This window comes from Heteronotia binoei, chromosome 3 (genome assembly GCF_032191835.1).
Source record: "Heteronotia binoei isolate CCM8104 ecotype False Entrance Well chromosome 3, APGP_CSIRO_Hbin_v1, whole genome shotgun sequence".
Taxonomy (NCBI): domain Eukaryota; kingdom Metazoa; phylum Chordata; class Lepidosauria; order Squamata; family Gekkonidae; genus Heteronotia; species Heteronotia binoei.
This window is the reverse complement of record NC_083225.1, coordinates 102863101-102883739: the sequence shown is the minus strand read 5'-3', so window position 1 is coordinate 102883739 and position 20639 is coordinate 102863101. Positions and strand designations below refer to the sequence as shown.

Below are 20639 nucleotides of genomic sequence, written 5' to 3'. Positions count from 1 at the left end.
AAAGTGTGGCGGTGCCAAGAGATTTATTGGCAGATGCCATGGTACCCACAGGCATTATGTTGGAGAATTCTGGGCTAGAGACTTACTTTAACAAATGAAAGCTGGATATTCAGAGGACTTGCAATGTGTATTGTTATACATACTGTCAATATACTAATATTTAAATGCTGATTTTATAATATTTAGATGGCCCTTTGGTTCAGGGGAGGAATGGATGCTGTGGGGGACCAGGGCAGGGAAACTATAGTGAAACCTGTCATATGAAAACCCTGTAGCCACTGTACTATACTGGCAGCTGTAACTGCAATGGGGAACTAGAGATTCCTGTCCCCATGTGGAAAATGCCCAGAGAGATTTTCAACATATAGAAATGACTGGTCTCTAAAAGAAATTAAGAGAAATTGGTAGAGAATACCACTGAGATTTAAAATAACATTATTTCAGGAAGGACATCCAATATACATTTTAAAAGAACATGATATGTCTTGTGTTTTATAGTTCAGAGAAATACAGATACATACATTATCAAAGACAAATCTGTATTCATCCTTAAAATTCTCAGTTCCAAAATGAGCACTGGTAAACATTGCAGGCCTTACCATAAGCTCCTTATGCATTTTTTGTATGAATGGCTGCAATGTATTCACACTCAATAAGAAAATGACACAATTCAGAACCCTTTGGTAGAACATCCCCCCACACTGAAAAATTGAAGCACTGAGCATGCTGAGGATGCTGCACGGGGATGCTCTGGTATTTGGGTGAAATTCTATGGTTATTTTGCCCCAAAGTCATAGAGTTTGCCCAAATACCAGAACATCCCTGCCTGACATCCCCCTGAAGTGATATTTGGGAGTGGTAAACACCTGCTGGGACCTGGGGGCAGACAACCCTAATGTGATAGCTGTGTTTTAAAAATGCTTTAGACCCAGAACTCCCAGCGTCTCATCTGGTTTGCCCTTCTGATGTCTAAATTTACATAGTAGTTGGGGTGCGACATACAGGGGGGATATCGTGGATTACACCCATACTGTGGACTTCTAGAATAAAAGCAGGGACAAATTTATATTCCAGTTTTTGCTTGACGCTTTGCAGATGCAACTCTGGGCTCTCCATGGCTATAGTCAACCACTTTGCAAACAGTATTCACTAACTTTATGACTCTATTACAACATTAGACTTTATTTATTTATGTTATTTATAGTCCACCTTTCTCATAAGGACTCAAGGTAGATTTCATACAGTAAGTTCGTATAGTCAGCAAAATAGGACATTCTTTAAACAATGCATTGGGATTGTAGAAGTCTGGAACGACCTCCAAGGAAGTTTAGAGTTCTTGTAAGGGGCCAAAAGTTAAAAACATCAATAGTTATAGACAAAAGTACATGTGTTTATTACAAAAACTTATAAAAACCTTGTAAGGGGCCAAATGAAGCCCATACTATAAATATGAGGAACCAAAGCCATGGTAACAAATGGCAGCCAGTGGAGTATCTGGAGAATGAGAGTAACATGCATCCTCTGTCTAGTTTCCAATAATAGCCAAGCTCCATAAATACTTTTCTTCACTGTCTCTTAGATCTGGATTTTCAAATGGAGCTCTAAAGAATGTCTCTTTTTCTTAGTCAGCAAACCATTACTTTTAACAGGGCTTTTTCTTTGCTGGACACAGCAAGAATTTTCTTCAAAATCTGAAGTTGAACAGTCCCTCAAATCCTAGTCCCCCTTTTCAAGAGAGTGACCTGATTTTGACCCTTTCTTTTGATGTGTAGATTTGGGGGGAAACTGTGATTCACAATAAAATATTACATTGATTTTCTAAACTTCTTTTGTTTTAAGGGACATTCCAAGCTAATACTATTATTACGTGAGGTGGCTCTCCTTTCTCCCCTCTTGAGATTAAGCAAAGAAATGTTGATTATCTATGTGGAGTTATGGAAATTTTGGCTATGTTTCAAGTACAGTGTAGCTGCATGAATAGTTTCCTCATTGCTTGGTCCACTACAATCTGATGAGGAAGCTTTCCCTCACTTTTGCCTGACTTTTCCATGCAAAGCTTCCCACTGTGTGCTTTTTTCCCCTTTGTAAAATAGTTTCTTTCTTAAACAAACTACTTCTACAGTAGCTTGTTAGCTTCTCAAAGCTATTATCTGCTTATCAGGAAAAGGATTTGGCCTTAAACTGGGACTTCAATGTAAGCTTACATAAAGTTGATACTGTATATTGGGGTCCCCAACCTTTTTGAACTTGTGGGTACATTTGGGTATTTGACAGGGGATGGTAGGTACAAGAACAAAATGGCTGCTGAAAAAAGCAGGACCAACCATAAAATGGCTGCCAGAAGAGGCAGAGCCAATAAAAACCCCACAAATTTACTTTTACAGGTGACTGGCTTGTGAGGATGAGGATTTTCCTACCACTTCCCTTCAAGCCAGTGATTTTGGACTAAAGGGCCTCCCCCACCGCCTTTTACTGAGAGAACCAAGCTTAGTTGGTTTTTATTGAGAGAAGCAAGGTTAGTTGCCTAGAAGCAGCCACTGCCTAGCAATTTCCCCAGAAGGCTTCTAAATAAGCCCTCATCTGTTCTGGGGCTACAGTGGATGCGGGATGCAGAGTCAGTCAATGCAATGCAAGTGTGGTTGATTGATGATATGACAGGCCAAAGGCACCACAGTCCCACCCAATCCCAACTAATCAGGTTGCTCTGTTTTGCCACCACCATAGGGGAATTATGTATAAAAGATTAATAATGTTTTGACCCCTTGGGCTTTTTTGGTAGAAAAAGTCCAACAGGAACTCATTTGCATATTAGGACACATCCCTTGACATCACAGTTGTTTCACACAGGGCTTTTTTGTAGAAAAGGTCCAGCAGGAACTCATTTGCATATTACGCCATACCCCCTGACACTAAGCCAGCCAGAACTATGTTCCTATGTGTTCCTGCTCAAAAAAGCCCCCCTCCCAATGTCTTCAATCAGCCACACACAGGCTTTTGGTGGTGATTGGATCTTAATTTGCTTGTTTGAGTGCAACAAGGGTTAGTTCCTTTTCCATCATGACCCCAACCTGTCTGAAGAGAATCATGCTTTGCAGGACTTGTCTGCATTCTGCAGGGCATGTAAGAGATAGTTCTTTCACCAGACATTCTACATATGTAATTCTGATGGACTCTACTAAGAACACTACCAAAAGTGCTGAGTTTTATGTTGGATTTTATGCATGTTGAGTTTTAATTGGATTTTATTGGAATTATGGTTTTATTATTGTTTTTGTATTGTTATGTTGTTAGCCACCCTGAGCCCCATTCCAGCCACTTATGTATTTGGGGATACCTTGATGTCTTATGTTCAGCCAACATATCTATTTATCAGTGCTATAATAAAGCACAACAGCACATTAAGTGTACAGAAGTTTAATCCAGTGGGAATTAGATGAAATGGATTTTAAAATTATTATTAGGAAATAGGATTAGCTGTCATTCAAAACATAAAAGGAAATAAAATATTCATAAAATTATAGAAATACACCTAGAGGTACAGTTTATGAAAAGTCAGGCAAGGCAAGGTAGATTGGCCACTAAGGCTACCAGGGAAGGTCCTGGTCAGCTGATGGCCTGGGAGGCACTCTCCCACTAGGAGCATCCTGTGTGAAGGGGGCAGGATGGAGTCACGGTGGCTGTGAGGTGGTGGCCCCTGCAAGGGGAGGTGGAACCTGTCGCAGCCATGAGTTGGTGGTCCCTGTTCCTCACAGTGTGAATGGACATGATCTGGGCAGAAGCTGCAGCAGTCTTGCTCCTACCCTTCCACTCCATTGGGGCAAGTGGGGCTAGAGTGGGATGGATACTCTTCCTCCTTCCATTCGCTCTCCATCATGGTTGTAGGTTGAGCTGAGGGGGTTGAGGTCATTTCCAGGACCTTTTTTGTATCTCAGTGTGGCCCTGAAGGCATGAATAATGTAATGCAGTCAAACTACATTATCACACCATAATTTGACAACAAGGTTGATAGCATTTAAATTAGGAGATTTAAAGATTGTCAAGCTGTGGTGCTGGAGAAGAATCTTGAGAGTCCCTTGGAGTGCAAGAAGATCAAATCAGTCAGTCCTAAGGGAAATCAACCCAGACTGTTCCCTGGAAGGACAGATGCTGAAACTGAAGCTCAAATACTTTGGCCACCAAATGAGAAGGGAGCACTCGCTGGAAAAGATCCTGGTGCGGGGAAAGATAGAAGGCAAAAGAAGAAGGGGACAGCAAAAGATGAGATGGCTGGACAGCATTACTGATTAACTCAGACGCGTGGGGAGGGGGGGGGGCGGGGAGGGCGAGCCGCCCCAGGTCTTGGGGTCCTCGCATTGGCAAGGGGGCCCCCAAACAATGGCCGTGTTGCTGCGAGGGGGGGGGGAGAAAAAGAATGGAAGCGCCCGACAGCGAGGGGGAGCGCGCGCCGGCGGAGGAAGGGGGTGTGGCGGGGAGGGGCGCGCGTGCGCACGTCGGGGCTCCTCGTTCCCTTCCCTTCCCCCCTCCCCTTTTTTCCCCCCTCTCTCTCACGCAATCGGGCTGAAAGCGCGGGAAAGGCACGTCGCTTTTTCTCCTCCCTCGCCTACCACTCCCATCAGCCCCAGCCACGCGGGCCGGGGCTCTGTTCCTTGGAGCGCACCATTGCTGGCCCCACGGAGCTCTGATGCAAGCAGGCAGCCCCGTTGGTCTGAAGCAGTTGAACAAAGCAGGAGCCAAGCTGCACCTTGAAGACCAACCCATTTTTATTGTGAACCTCAGCTGTCTTGCGCTCTTAAGCACACTTCACCAGACGAGGAATCCAGCACAGGGAGCAAAGCCTCATGCTGCTCAGATCCGAGGTTTGCTCAATTGGTTCATTTTAGTGCATGCTGCTGTTTTGTTGCTTTCGCGTGCTCCCGCGACTCAGATCCAAGGTTTGCTCAATTCGTTAATCTGACTATTCTGTCATTGTACCGTTTTGCATTCTAAACCGCTGCCCAGAGAATTCGCTTCCCTGTCGTTGGTTCTGAAATCTGTACCCTGTTGCATTCTGGGCCACCGCCTACCAGCTCTGTGTGGCTCTGCTCAGTTCTGTAAGGTTTTGCTCACTCTGCGGGATTTCTCGGAGTTCTGAGTAAGGGGGGGGACTCTCCGTGGAGGGAGGAGGGGGGGTTGCATTCCTCCTTCTTTGCTTGGAGGGCCCAGGGAAGCCCAGCCTAGTTTCCTTTGGGTGGGGGATTTGGGTTTGCCCCTCCCCTTCCCCTTTTGCTGCAGCTTCTTTGCAGCATTTGGGCACCGCTGGGGGTGCGCTTCTTGCAGGATCTGGGCTGGAGACGGAGGTTCCCAGGATGGAGGAGAGTTTGCATTCCACCTCCTTGGCTGGGAGGGCCCAGAGAAGGCCAGCCTAGTTTTCTTTGGGGGGGGGGGGGGATTTGGGTTTGCCCCTCCCACTTTTGCTGGCGCTTCCTTGCACCCTTTGGGCACCGCTGGGGGTGCGCTTTTTGCAGGGCCTGAGCTGCAGACCCGGGAAGGGGGGGGGGTTCCCACGAGTGGAGGAGAGAGGAGAGTTTGCATTCCACCTCCTGGGCTGGGAAGACCCAGGGAAGCCCAGCCTAGATTTCTTGGGGGTGGGATTTGGGTTCCCTTCGCCCCTTTGCTGGTGCTTCCTTGCAGCTTTTGGGCACCCCTGGGGGTGCCCCGGGGGGCTGGGAAAGGTAGGGGGCGTCCAGGGGAAGGATGGGGGGTGGGCTGCTGCGGGATGCGTGCCCCGATTGGGACAGAGTTGCCAACCTCCAGGGAGGCCTCCGACAACAGTTACAGACAGCAGAGTTCAGCAGAAAGGAAAGGGCGGCTTTAGAGGTTGGCTGGGGGGGACTCAAGGTGCATCGATATCCCTACTAGCAATGTTCCCTCTAAGCTTCAGAGTCTTGTGAGCAAAAATTCAACTTTGTGAGCCCCTGCATAAGTGATTGTGCTCTGGGGACATTTTTCCTGAGCTAAGACAAAAATGTGTGAGCTGGAGGCGAAAAATCCGTGAGCTCGCTCATGCTAACTCCTTCCTTGGAGGTTTTTCAACAGAGGCTGGATGGCCCTCTGACAGCAATGGAGATCCTGTGAATTTCGGGGGAGGTGTTTGTGAGTTTCCTGCATTGTGCAGGGGGTTGGACTAGATGACCCTGGAGCTCCCTTCCAACTCTAGGATTCCTGACTGTTAGAGCGGCTCCTCAGAGGAACAGGTTTCCTTCTTGGGAGGTGGTGGGCTCTCCTTCCTTGGAGGTTTTTAAACAGGGGCTAGATGGCCATCTGACAGCAATGGAGATCCTGTGAATTTAGGGGGAGGTGTTGTGAGTTTCCTGCATTGTGCAGGGGGTTGGACTAGATGACCCTAGAGGTCCCTTCCAACTCTATGATTCTAGGTTTTTAAACAGAAACTAGATGGCCACCTGACAGCAATGGAGATCCTATGAATTTAGGGGGAGGTGTTATGAGTTTCCTGCATTGTGCAGGGGGTTGGACTAGATGACCCTAGAGGTCCCTTCCAACTCTATGATTCTAGGTTTTTAAACAGAAACTAGATGGCCACCTGACAGCAATGGAGATCCTATGAATTTAGGGGGAGGTGTTATGAGTTTCCTGCATTGTGCAGGGGGTTGGACTAGATGACCCTAGAGGTCCCTTCCAACTCTAGGATTCTAGGTTTTTAAGCTGAGGCTAGATGGCCATCTGACAGCAATGAGGATCCTGTGAATTTAGGGGGAGGTGTTTGTGAGTTTCCTGCATTGTGCAGGGGGTTGGACTAGATGACCCTGGAGATCCCTTCCAACTCTATGATTCTATGACCGCCAGAGGTCCCTTCCAACTCTATGATTCTAACTCAGCTTAGAAGGAACACTGCCTACTAGTGCCGACCCGTTCCCCAAACCCCATCCTTCCCAAAGCTCCACCCCCCAAAGTTTCAGGATTTACCCTAACTGGAGGTGGCAACCCCAGCAGAGAGAGGAGGTCTTCAGAAGGGCCCTGAGAAGACTGGGGGTGAGGTGGGGGAATAGTTAAGCTTTGACAACTCTGGAAGAAGGTCTGACTTCCAGCATGACTCTTTTCGGTCCACCTTCTGTGTTATTCTTCGATGTCCAGAGAGCCCTCGTGGGAGCATTCCCAGAGAAGGCCTTTCAGAGCTCATCCTGCTGAAATCGACTCCAGTGGCAAATTGGAGGCTGAGGGAATTTTGGTGCATAGATGGGTTGCCCAGTTAGTCTGTCTGTAGCAGGAGAAATAAGAGCCCCATGGCACAGAGTGGTAAAGCTGCAGTACTGCAGTCAGAGCCCTCTGCTCACGACCTGAGTTCGATCCCAGCGGAAGCTGGTTCAGGTAGCCGGCTCCAGGTTGACTCAGCCTTCCATCCTTCCGAGGTAGGTCAAAGGAGTCCCCAGCTTGCTGGTGGGAAAGCGTAGATGTCTGGGGAAGGCAATGGCAAACCACCCTGTAAAAAGTCTGCCGTGAAAGCCTTGTGAAAGCAACATCACCCCAGAGTCAGAAACGACTGGTGCTTGCACAGGGGACTACCTTTACCTTTACTAGCAGGAGAAATGAGTCAGAGTCCAGCAGCAGCAGCTTAAAGACTAACTTGGTGCTTGGTGGGGGGGCGCAGTGGGAGTGCTTCTAGCCCCATTGATGGACCTCCTGATGGCACCTGGTTTTATGGCCACTGGGTGACAGAGTGTTGGACTGGATGGGCCACTGGCCTGATCCAACAGGGCTTCTCTTATGTTCTTAAGTGACACAGAGTGTTGGACTGGATGGGCCATTGGCCTGATCCAACAGGGCTTCTCTTATGTTCTTATGTGACACAAGTGTTGGACTGCATGGGCCATTGGCCTGATCCAACAGGGCTTCTCTTATGTTCTTAAGTGACACAGAGTGTTGGACTGGATGGGCCATTGGCCTGATCCAACATGGCTTCTCTTATGTGACACAAAGTGTTGGACTGGATGGGCCTGATCCAACAAGGCTTCTCTTATGTTCTTATGTGACACAGAGTTTAGGACTGGATGGCCCATTGGCCTGATCCAACATGGCTTCTCTTATGTTCTTATATGTGACACAGAGTTTTGGACTGGATGGCCCATTGGCCTGATCCAACATGGCTTCTGTTATGTTCTTATGTGACACAGAGTGTTGGACTGGAGGGGTCACCAGCCTGATCCAACATGGCTTCTCTTATGTTCTTATGCGACGCAGAGTGTTGGACTGGATGGGCCATTGGCCTGATCCAACAGGGCTTCTCTTATGTTCTTATGCCCCACCTGCCTCCCTTGGGCCCTCTGGGACACTCCAGTAAGGGAACAACAACTGTGGGGGTTCAGCGTTCAAGGAACAATGCAAGAAATTACACTGACCAATAGGCCATCAACCAAGTACTCATTACAGACATCTCTGTGCTACCCAATAAACTGCAAACATATACTGTATTATTATATTATAGTATATAATATCATAAACGGCCTGTTGTCAAAGACCGAGTATGGAACAGTACAGACTATAAGCGTACATAAACAATGCTCCAGACTATGGGTGTTTCTTCCCTTAAAAAGTTAAATAGCAGTATACAAATGGGCAATCTCAGTTAAAGACCCTAACTCATGGGAGTCGGCGCCCATACAGAATTCAACAATGATTCTCTATAACCTTCGCATTTCTCATCTCAGAGGTTCCTGACCCATCTTCCATCAGTATGCCTGTTTTTGTTTTCCTTGTTTTTCTTGTAAGCTTGCTTAATATAGAAGTCCCACAAGTTCAGGGCACAAGGGGAACAGCTGGGCCAGCAGGCTGCTTGTGGCATTTCTCCCTGTCACATGGTGTGGTGGGGTAATCAGGTTATCAATCACATGACCTAGATCGCACCAGCAGTGCCATCGGGGGGGGGAGCCGCCCCCAAAGTGACACCACTTCCTGTTCCCCCCCCACAAGTGGTGGCCATTTTGGGGAAGTTACATCACTTCCTGTTTCCAGCAGGGCTCCCTCGCAAGTGGTGGCCATCTTGCGGAAGTGACATCACCGGAAGTGACATCATATTCTGTTTCTGGAGGCGTGCACACACATGGGGGGCCCACATAAATCTTGGGCCCCGGGCCCCCAAAGCCCTAGCTACGCCACTGGATTAACTTAACTTTAAAATTAACTTAATTTTAAAGCTTAATCAGATTTTAAGTAAATGCTGATAATGTTTAATGTAGTTTTAATCACTTGTATAATTTAACTCTGAACCATGTTGTTAGCCGCCCTGAGCCTGCTCCGGCGGGGAGGGCGGGATACAAATAAAATTTGTTGTTGTTGTTGTTGTTACTGATGTAACTAACACAAATTTGAGCAGACTTCGGAGGATGCTGGAATATAGGAGGACCTGGAGTGACTTGATCAGACTAGACTGTGCGGCTGAACAACAACAATGGATGGTTCCCTATGAATGAAAATTGGTATTTAGAGAATGGAATGGAACATATATACATATGTCTGAAAGATATATGTATCTGACATATCTGATATATGTATCTAACTTTGCAAACTTTCACTTCCAAAATGGAATTGGAGTACTTGTAAAATGGATGCCAGGGAGGCAAAGCTCTAGCCATCACGGATGACATCAGTCAGTTTAATCACAATCACATTTTCATTTCACTATGGTGGCATGATGACAGCAGTTCTGCAGGAAAAGTGCCAAAAGTAAGGGAATGGAGAGAACAGAAAATATAAGCAGTTTTATCAGTCCAACTGGTAAGAGGCTGATGAAGATGTCCAAAGGCAGTATGGAGGCCAATCAAGGGGAATAAAGAGAATTTTACTGAGACCAGTTGACAGAGGTGGTAATTTCTTCATAGAAGTGACTAGAGGTACTTGTTCTTTTGAAACTAATAGTTTTATACCATTACAAAAGGAGGCATATGGAATATATCAAGCCTTAAACCTTGATTCAGATTGAGAGAACAAAGCAATTAATGCAGTTCACATAATTCTAAAAGTATTTTCCATGTTGAGATCTAGATAATATAGCAAAACAGTTTTGTACTGTCATCATAATTGGGGTGGGGTCCTAAAAGATGTCTGAACAACTTATTTAGCATGCTTATTTTCCCCCATCACATAGGAAAACTATGTTCCCTACAAGAACAAAAGATTGCATTCTTGGCTTAGATTCAATAGTGGTGTAATTTGATTTTATCTTTTGTTCAGTACAATTATACCAGATATACATTTGACCTTGGAAGCAATGATTTTGAAAGTTAAAGTAACAGTGATCCATGAAGCATTTTTAACACATCAAACAAACATAATGTCCCTAGAACAGACAATGGCTGTAGTCCCAAGAAGATACACTTACACAGATTGTTTGATGTTTCTCTGTATAGCAGTTTCCACTGCCAAAGAGACAATCAGGACAACTGCTTTTCTCTTCAGTAGTAAGAACTGTTGTGGCAAAGTACAGCAGAGTTCACTTTCACATATGTTGTTTCTTGGATCATGGTTACATACGGATCGTCCTTTGTTTATCTGAGGCTCTAGACTGTGAACTGAAACATTTGTTACCTGCTTTACAGCTCTGGAGCAGATATCCACAGAGAATTCTACTGATAGCAGTTGAAAGCCAAGCTTTCAAAGTGAACTTCTATCTGCCTTATCCCAAAGGGTTAAGAAAATGCCAGCTGCTGGCAAACTGCCTGTATTTGAAAATAAGACTATTGTATAAGGGTGCTTTCCTCTGTGGAGTGATGCTGCGCCTCCTGTTGCCACTGTGAGAACGTGAATTTCCAACCCACACTGCAAGAATTTGAGTAATGTTTACAATCTGCAGTGAAAACAGAAAAAAGATAAAAGTTAGCTTTGTGTGCTTGTTCTTGGCTACCTCACTGCTTGCTAAGATTGTAGGACAGAGGGAATGAAAAATATCACAGAATGGAGAAGGAGGAGGAAGAAGAAGAAGTAGCAGTAAGGTGAACCAAATGCTATAAATATGGAATAGTGGCAGATACTGAAAGTTTGTGTTGCCCTGTTAATTTGTATCTTGCCCTATCTTGCCTCATAACAGCAGAGATTTACTGGTGCAGTCCTAAACAGATTTATACCCTTCTAAATACTTTGATATCATGGGATTAGAAGGATGTCACTCTGTTTAAGATTGCATTGCAAATCACCAAGTAGAGAGCTAATTGAATTTAATTAATTAAACTGACCCTCAAGGTTCAGAGTGAACAACAAAAGAAAAAAAACAATCAACAAAACACAACAAAGCTGATCTTGTTTCCTTATTTCCCCATAATTTTCCTTAATTTTCAAGTTTAGATTAGTTATAATATCTATATTAAAGAATGGCATGTTCACTATTATGTTTGATTAGCTAATGCCTGGGTACATTCTGCAAAACTACTACTACTACACAAGAGTAATAATTCTTGGGGAAAATATGAAATTTATATTTTTCTAAGCAGATCTACTCCAAAGTAAGCCCTTTCTCCCCCCAGGAAGAGTCTTTGTCACTTGAGAGAGAATTTATTGTCACCATTTCCGTATCTTAGTGGAAGAAGTATTGGCTACTCAGCTGTTTGAAAACCATATACAATTGTAAGATATTCCTGTCAACATTACAAGTGGTAACAGAGCCAGCAATGCCACTCTGCAGTCTATCTTTGTCTTCATCCTTCCTTGTTTAGTTAGTTGTCTGCTGATATTGTTGTGAATTTTTTATAAGTGTTGGCACATCTTTTAGACAAAGATTGTAGGGATATGATGGATGAGGCTTTTAGGAGTCTGGCCAAACGTCTGTGGGAAACTTCAGCCTATTTTGATCTGAAATAGATGCAGTATGTAATGAAAAATAGATGGTAAACAGTTAAGGTTTATTACTCAGAATGGGCTGAGGCATTGCGCAGTATAATTAAAATCTATGCAGTCCTCTGTGTTCAGTGATCTTCAGGCCCCTAAAATAAGACTCTGCAATACTTTCTTCCCATAAAATCATACTGTTACTATATATTATAGTGGTTAGAGAATGTGAGGGTTATTTTATACACAACATGTGATATTGTGATAGTTCTTTCCTGAGGCAAAAATTCATCAGTAGAGCTGGAGATTATAAAAGGCACCTACTTTATCGTTTGTACCTCTGTTTTGAAAACATAACCCCTTCAATTAGTCCCATGTATGTCTTCTCATTCTTTCACAAGGCTAAGTATGTCTGAATGGGTACAACAGCATACTGATTAAACATGATAATCTTGTCCTGGACAGCTTTTTATTTAGAAGCAAGTTCTGTTGTTATCTAAGTAAGTATGCTCAAGATTGCAACATAAGAAATATCAATATTTGTAAAAACGTACATAATCTCCCTTCCTTCCTTCCTTCCTTCCTTCCTTCCTTCCTTCCTTCCTTCCTTCCTTCCTTCCTTCCTTCCTTCCTTCCTTCCTTCCTTCCTTCCTTCCTTCCTTCCTTCCCAAAAATAGACCTAACAAACCCTTCATCCATTTTATCCTCACAACAAACCTGCACAGTGGGTTAAGCTGACAGAGAGTGATAGGGTTGCCAGGTCCAATTCAAGAACTATCTGGGGTGGAGCCAGGAGCAAGGGTGTGATAAGCAAGAATGAACTCAAAAGGGAGTTCTGGCTATCACATTTAAGGGACTGCACACTTTTTAAATGCATTTCCTCCATTTTGAAATAATGGAGGATAGGAGCACCTTCTTTTAGGGCTCAGAATTGGACCCCTGGTCCAATCTTTTTGAAACTTGGACAGTGTTTTGAAGAGACCAGATGCTATGCTGAGAATCTGGGGTCACTACCTCAAAAAATATCCCCCTCCAAGCCCCAGATAGCCACGGATTGATTCTCCATTATACCGTATGGAAACCATTCTCTATAGGGAATAATGGATTGCCCAGCAGACATCCCTTCCACCCGCTTTCTGATAACCCTGAAACAGGGGGAGGGCCTCCAAATCAGAGGATTCCCTGTCCCCAGTTGGGATTGGCAACCCTAGCAGAGTGACTGGCCCAAAGTTCCATGGCAGAGAGGGGATTTGAACCCAGGTGACCCAGATCCTAGTCTGAAACTTCAAACACCACCATTATGGCTCTCCATTGCTTTTTCATTCTCACAAATCCATGCACAATAGTTGCCATTTCAACAAAAAATTCATTTTTGGAATGTACTTTGTTAACATCCCCTTTCTGTTTTGCATGCAGATAACAGTGCACATTAGCTCCAGTTCTCACTGTATTACTGCATAACCCTACCTTGCTCCATTATCCCTCCCTACCATGCATTGTGCCTGGCCGCTTAATAGCAAGCTGGGAGGAAATTTTGCTATAGGCTTATAAGAAGACGCTCAACACCTTGTTCTCTACATATGAATGGAACACAAACACTGTCACCAGTGAGGATTTGGCAAATTATTAATCCTTAATCATTGTAACTGCTATGGGGAACAGAAGAAATGGAGGCAAACTGCCATGCATAGTGTTCGTTTGAGTTACCACACATTAAGAATTTTGTGGTTTTTTTCTTCTTTGGTCCTGGCATTTCTTGGGCAACTTCTCACTTTATTCTGGTAAGAATGCACTAATACATGAGCCTGAAGTCAGCTGAGAAATATCTGTGTGCACTTAAGTCACCATGATTTGTGGCAAAGTACATACAAGCAGGAACCAGGAAAAGAACACACCATGTTTCCATTTTTTTTTTTTTGCAGGGGAGAATAGCCACTTTGATTGAAATACACCACTTTCCATTGCTATAAACTTTTATCTTTCTTAATTTGTATTGTTTCTGTGCTTAGTGATTGATTCACAAGTACAAAAGTGAAAAGCAACTCTGACAGTATCTGTTTTTGGGTGCCTTACAGTACAAAAGCAATCTTTTGGAAATTCAAAACATTTGTTCTGGATGAGTTCCCTTAGTTAACATACAGGGTATCAAGATTACATTTGATCAGTGTAAAACTGAGTTCTTTTCCCTGTTGAACTCAGTAGGTTTCTTGCTCTTGGCAAAACACGAGACTTTCACTGATGCTAGTGTGACCATACAGGAGTGAGGCTTCCCAAGGGAAAACTTTTGAATGAACTGTTTGTGCCACTGCTTTGATGTGGCCAATAGCAAGGGCATGGGGGAGTGGGGGAGAACAACAGGTCTCACTTGTCCATTGACAAATGGAAGGGAGCATATCCTGGCCTTGTCAGATTGCAGTTAAATTATCTTCATTGGCATAATGAGGGATGCAAGACAAGCTTAAAAAGAAACAAGATCTGAGCTGACAAATTGGAAGTGCTTCTTTATTGCGAGTGCTCTTCTTGGTCAAATGATGAAGCATGTAGATGGTGCATGTGTGGTTAATGTCCAGGCAGTGTTCTTAGAAAGCTTACAGATGCAGATCCAAGAGAAAGGACTGGATTGGTGTATCTGGGATTTAGTTGCAAAGAACCATCATCCCTGAGATCAAGGAGAGCCAGTTTGGTGTAGTGGTTAAGTGTGCGGACTCTTATCTGGGAGAACCAGGTTTGATTCCCCACTCCTCCACTTGCACCTGCTAGAATGGCCTTGGGTCAGCCATAGCTCTGGCAGAGGTTGTCCTTGAAAGGGCAGCTGCTGTGAGAGCCCTCTCCAGCCCCACCCACCTCACAGGGTGTCTGTTGTGGGGGAGGAAGGTAAAGGAGATTGTGAGCCGCTCTGAGACTCTTCGGAGTGGAGGGCGGGATATAAATCCAATATCTTCTTCTTCATCTTCTTCTTCACCTCGCAGGGTATCTGTTGTTGGGGAGTAGGGTTGCCAAGTCCAATTTAAGAAATATCTGGGGACTTTGGGGGTGGAGCCAGGAGACTTTGGGGGTGGAGCAAGGAGACATTTGGGGTGGAGCCAAGATCAAGGCTGTGACAAGCATAATTGAACTCCACAGGGAGTTCTGGCCGTCACATTCAAAGGGATGGCACACCTTTTCAATGCCTTCCTTCCATAGGAAAGGCATAGGGGCACCTTCTTTTGGGTCTCATAGAACTGAACCCCCTGGTTCAATCATTTTGAAACTTGGGGGATATTTTGGGGACAGGCACTAGATGCTGCACTGAAAATTTGTTGCCTCTAACTCAAAAAACAGCCCCCCCCAGAGCCCCAGATACCCGCGGATCAATTCTCCATTATTTTTTATGGGAGTAAATCTCCACAGGGAATAACAGAGTTCCCAGCAGACATTCCCCCCCCCCCCCCGCTTTCTGACGACCCTTCCCTCTCTCCGCCTTGCAGCTTCCCTGTAAGCACCAGGGTGAAGATCTGGGTAAGAGTCCAGGAGCAGAGTTTGAGAGAACTAGGTTTGAATTCCCACTCCTGCCCTGAAAGCTCACTTGGGCCAGACACACACTTTCTGTGTAACCTCCCTCACAAGGCTGTTGTGAGAAAAAATTGAGGAGAGAATGATGGAAGCTGCCTTGGATCCTTACTGGGGAGAGCCATGAATTAAATAAATTAATATATTCTGAACCCCTCCCCCCCAAAACACTGCCATCCTACACAGAGTTCCCCCCTTCTCGATCCATTGAAATCCATACAACTCTGTTTTATGCACTGAAAGGTGCCTAAAAGAAATGTGACAATCAACTTTGTGGTGATTTGGGGGACCCTGAAAGATACGGATAATCATGGATAATGCCAGCTCCAGGTTGGGAAACTCCTGGAGATTTGGGGATGGAGCCTGAGGAGGAAGGAACCTTAGCGGGGTACAGTGCCACAGAGTCCACCCTCCAAAGCAGCCATCTTCTCAAGGGGAAACTGATCTCTGTCATTCAGGGGATCCTCGAGTCCAACCTTGAGGCTGGCATGCCAAGCCAAAAGCACCCCCCTTATGTTTCCTCCCTCCCTCCCCTCCCCAAGTTTATTTGCAGCCCAATCGATGTTAAGCAAAGAGCTGGGATTCCACTCTCTCTGACACTGAAGGGAGGCTTTGCTCCAGGAGCTGAAAGCTCCTTGCACCAAATTGGCTAACTCTATCACTTTCTTTCAGAAGATAAGCAGGCCATTTTTAAAGAGTTTTTTTTAAAAAAAAAAAAGAAAAGAAAACAAGTGCAACTTTGAAAAGGAAATCTAGGGAAAATTTTTTTTTTTAAAAAAGCCATCCTTGAAAAGCAGCATGATGGCTTGTTAGGAAACCAGAATGAACTTTTTACAAATCTTTCTTCGCTCTCTCTCCCTCTCCTCTCCTCTGCTAGCAGGTTACGATCACAGGGGCCATGGGTCCACCAAGGCTGGGAGGGAAACAATGCGCCCGGGAGAAAGCAGAAGGGGGGGTGGGGCATAGGAAGGAGAGAAGGAAAAGGAGATGAGGAAGACTGGCAGGGAAACAACGAGCCCACGAAAAAACTAGAAGGGGGGAGACAGAAAGCAAGAAGGTGCAAAGGAAGAGGAGACGGGGGAAGGCTGGGAGGGAAACAACTGTACCCGGGAGAAAGCAAAAGTGGGGGTGACAAAAAGCAGGAAAAAGTGAAGGAAGAGGAGAGGGGGAAGGCTGGCAGGGAAACAACGTTTGTGGGAGAATGCAGGGGGGGAGAAATCAGGAAGGAGGGAAAGAAGAGGAGAGGGGGAAGGGTGGCAGGGAAACAACGTTTGCGGGAGAATGCAGGGGGGGAGAAATCAGGAAGGAGGGAAAGAAGAGGAGAGGGGGAAGGCTGGCAGGGAAACAACGTTTGCGGGAGAATGCAGGGGGGGAGAAATCAGGAAGGAGGGAAAGAAGAGGAGAGGGGGAAGGCTGGCAGGGAAACAACGTTTGCGGGAGAATGCAGGGGGGGAGAAATCAGGAAGGAGGGAAAGAAGAGGAGAGGGGGAAGGCTGGCAGGGAAACAACGTTTGCGGGAGAATGCGGGGGGGGGAGAAATCAGGAAGGAGGGAAAGAAGAGGAGAGGGGGAAGGCTGGCAGGGAAACAACGTTTGCGGGAGAATGCGGGGGGGGAGAAATCAGGAAGGAGGGAAAGAAGAGGAGAGGGGGAAGGCTGGCAGGGAAACAAAGATTGCGGGAGAATGCAAGGGGGGGCGGAGAAATCAGGAAGGAGGAAAAGAAGAGGAGATGGGGAAGGCTGGCAGGAAAACAACGTGCCCACAAAAAAAGCCAGAAGGGGGGGGGCGCGACAGAAAGCAGGAAGGTGCAAAGGAAGAGGAGACAGGGGAAGGCTGGGAGGGAAACAACTGTACCCGGGAGAAAGCAAAAGTGGGGGTGACAAAAAGCAGGAAGGAGTGAAGGAAGAGGAGAGGGGGAACGCTGGCAGGAAAACAACATTTGCGGGAGAATGCAAGGGGGGGGAGAAATCAGGAAGGAGGGAAAGAAGAGGAGATGGGGAAGGCTGGCAGGGAAACAACATGCCCACAAAAAAGCCAGAAAGGGGGGGGGGCGTGACAGAAAGCAGGAAGGTGCAAAGGAAGAGGAGATGGGGGAAGGCTGGGAGGGAAACAACTGTGCCCGGGAGAAAGCAAAAGTGGGGGTGACAAAAAGCAGGAAGGAGTGAAGGAAGAGGAGAGGGGGGAAGCTGGGAGGGAAAGAATCTCTGTTTGAGAGACTGGCGCCCCCCCCCTGCCCCCTCTCGCTTCCGGATTTTTGCAGAGCGGGGGAGGAGGCTGTTATTTCGGGGGGGTTGGGAACCCTATTGGGGAGGAAGTTAAAGGAGATTGTGAGCCATTCTGAGACTGAGACTGAGATTCAGACTGGAAGGTGGGATATAAATCCAATATCATCATCATCATCATCATCATCATCATCATCATCATCATCATCAAGATAATACTGAAGTCTCATTGCAAATGAGAGTCCTGAAGAAGCAAGGCTCCAATTAAGAGTACAGAGTAGAATCCTCTGCATTCTGTTAATTAAACTGAACAGCAGTAGCCTCTTCTGACTTAATTTTTATAACTAAATTAAAGGACATGAATGTAAAGATCCCAGTTTTGCCCATAAGGTGAGAACCAGGTATGCTGTAGTCGGTATTCACAGCATAACCACACTTTCAGAATCTGAAATCTGATGTCTTGACAATATGTTGGATCCTGCACACCACAGGCAGAAATGCACTCTTGGAAAAGTAGTAGTAGAAGAAGAGATTGGATTTATACCCTACTCTTCACTACTCAAAGGAGTCTCAGAGTGGTTTATAATCTCCTTTCACTTCCTCTCCCCACAACAGGCACCCTGTGAGGTAGGTGGAGCTCTAACAGAAACTGCTCTTGAGAGGAACAGCTGTGTGAGAACTTGTGACTGACTCAAGGTAATATCAGCAGGTGCATGTAGAGGAGTGGGGAATCAAACCCAGTTCTCCCAGATAAGAGTCCATGTACTTAACCACTACACCAAACTCGTAAAGAGTGCACCATGACTGTGGGAAGTGAAAACTGGCAGGAGTCTCTTGTGAGTGGAAGTGCCATTTTGTGCAAGCAAAAGAATACTTGGTGATGGAGTCTTTGGAACATTTCTACTTGAACAACAGCTCTTGTGCAAGAGGAAACACAAGAAAGTGCAAGCAGTGTTTGTTTTGTCAGCTTAACTGTTTCCTGTATTTCAGGCTAACGGTAGTTCTCCAGATGCTTTTTGCCTACAACTCCCATCAGCCCCAGCCAGCATGGCCAATGGCTGGGGCTGATGGGAACTGTAGGTAAAAAACATCTGGAGAGCTGCCGTTGGCCACCCCTGTTTTTGTTCTCTACAACACTGATCAAAGATGAAAAATCAGCTCTTGATGTTACAGTAGCTCTTGTGCAATGTCTTGCACTAAACAGAATTGTTAAGATTTATGTTCTGCTATCACAGTGAAGTCAAACCCTTGGGCTCCAGCTCAGTTTGCACTTTTTGTCATAGGTCTCATGGTAGTTATGCAGAACAAATTCTGAAGAGTCAGAAAGGCACTTAAGAGTGCAGCTTGGTACATTACTACCCTCCTTTCTTGCCTTTGCCTGCTCTACTTTTTTTGCCAGAATGTTTAATATTCTGGCAAAGAAAGCACAGAAGTTACTGAAATCAGATTTTGCAAATTCACTGATCATATTAATTTCTGTTCATTATTTACTGTGTTTCAGATTGCAGTACACCACAACATGATTATAAAGGAGATATTTGTCTTAGCCTTCTTATCTGAGAAACTCCCAACTGGGCATGAAATTTAGAGGCATCATCTAGCTGCACAAGACTAGAACTTCAGTATTCTGTGAGCTATTAATGTCTCTTCCACAGAGAGTGTTAACTGAATGAAGTCATCCTTATACTAGTAGTACATCGCCACTTTACTTTATCAAGGGCAGCAACCAAATCCTATGACTATTTTTATCACTCGTGTGTTACAAGTATAAAAACATTGTAGTAGCATTACTAGTATTTTAAATGCCATCTGGATACAATGTATTTCCTATCAAGTCTGCTCCATACCTGTTGAGCAAATAAAATGTACCTCCATACATGAAGTGAGGGGAGATTTTTTTAACAGCTATTTTTTAGAACTGAATAGTTTAATTGTTCATGAAAAAGTGCTTAGATACTGGAATAGGAATTTGCAGGATCAAAGTAGCAGTTAAGATGCCCGGGAACTCATTCAAAAGACTGCATAGCTGATATTCTCTAGGGAATACTGGACTGCTTTGTACATGGGAACTTTTGGTTCCAGGCAGCTTGAAACTTTAAACTGTCACAGATTCAGGACCAAATTCTTAAAGGTCCGGGGGGGGGGGTGCTACTTACACAGAGCCAGATACTCAGATGCTGCTAGGATACAAGTGTCTTAAAGAGAGAGTACTGTAGGCTGCAAATCTGTGCATGCTACTCAGTGGTGACTACTTCCAGCAGACTCAGACTTCTCATGAAGCTATGCATAGATGAGTGTTCTGGCAACTGCTTTCTAGATCTAGAATTCTCATAACAACTTAGGGTTGCCAAGTCCAGTTCAAGAAATATATGGGGACTTTGGGGGTGGAGCCAGGAGTAGGGGTGTGACAAGCATAATTGAAGGGAGTTCTGGCCATCACATTTAAAGGGACTGCACACCTTTTAAATGCTGTCCCTTCATTGGGGCTCATAGAATTGGACCCCCCCCCTCCTTTTGAAACCTGGAGGATATTTTGAGGAGAGGCATTGGATGCTATGCTGCAAATTTGGTGCCTCTACCTCAAAAAACAGGGCCCCCCAGAACCCCAGATATCCACAGATCAATCCTCCATTATTTCCTATGGGAATCGGTCTCCATAGGGAATAATGGAAATATCCATGGATTGATTCTCTGTTGTACCCTATGGAAGCCATTCTCCATTGGGAATAATGGATTGCCCAGCAGACATCTCTCCCCCCTCTGCTTTCTGATGACCCTGAAGTGGGGGGAGGGCCTCCAAACCAGGGGATCTCCTGCCCCCACCTGGGGATTGGCAACCTTACAATAACTCTATTACTAAAAGATAATAGGGAAATAGAGAAGCTAAATGCATTTTTGCTTCTGTCTTCGGTGTGGATGATGGGAGGTGCTTGCCCACTCCAGAACTCCCAGTTTCAAGAGGGATGTGAAAGACTTGAGTCAGATTGAAGTAATGAGAGAGGAGGTCCTAATCCTGATGGACAAAGTAAAAGTAAGTAAGTAAAGTAAGTAAAAAGTA

At 45.2% G+C, this 20639-nt stretch overlaps 1 protein-coding gene across 2 annotated transcripts in view; it reads left to right on the top strand.

Moving 5' to 3' along the window:
- Positions 1 to 20639, top strand: part of EVA1C (eva-1 homolog C) — a 118149-nt gene that overhangs the window by 19510 nt on the left and 78000 nt on the right. Inside the window, exon 1 of one of the 2 annotated variants that reach the window (XM_060234324.1) lies at positions 19124 to 19210. The exons of the other annotated variant lie outside the window; for it this stretch is intronic. The gene's annotated coding sequence lies outside the window, so the exon portion shown is untranslated. Of the gene's footprint in view, positions 1 to 19123; positions 19211 to 20639 lie in introns of those variants that run through there. 2 annotated transcript variants of the gene reach the window in all.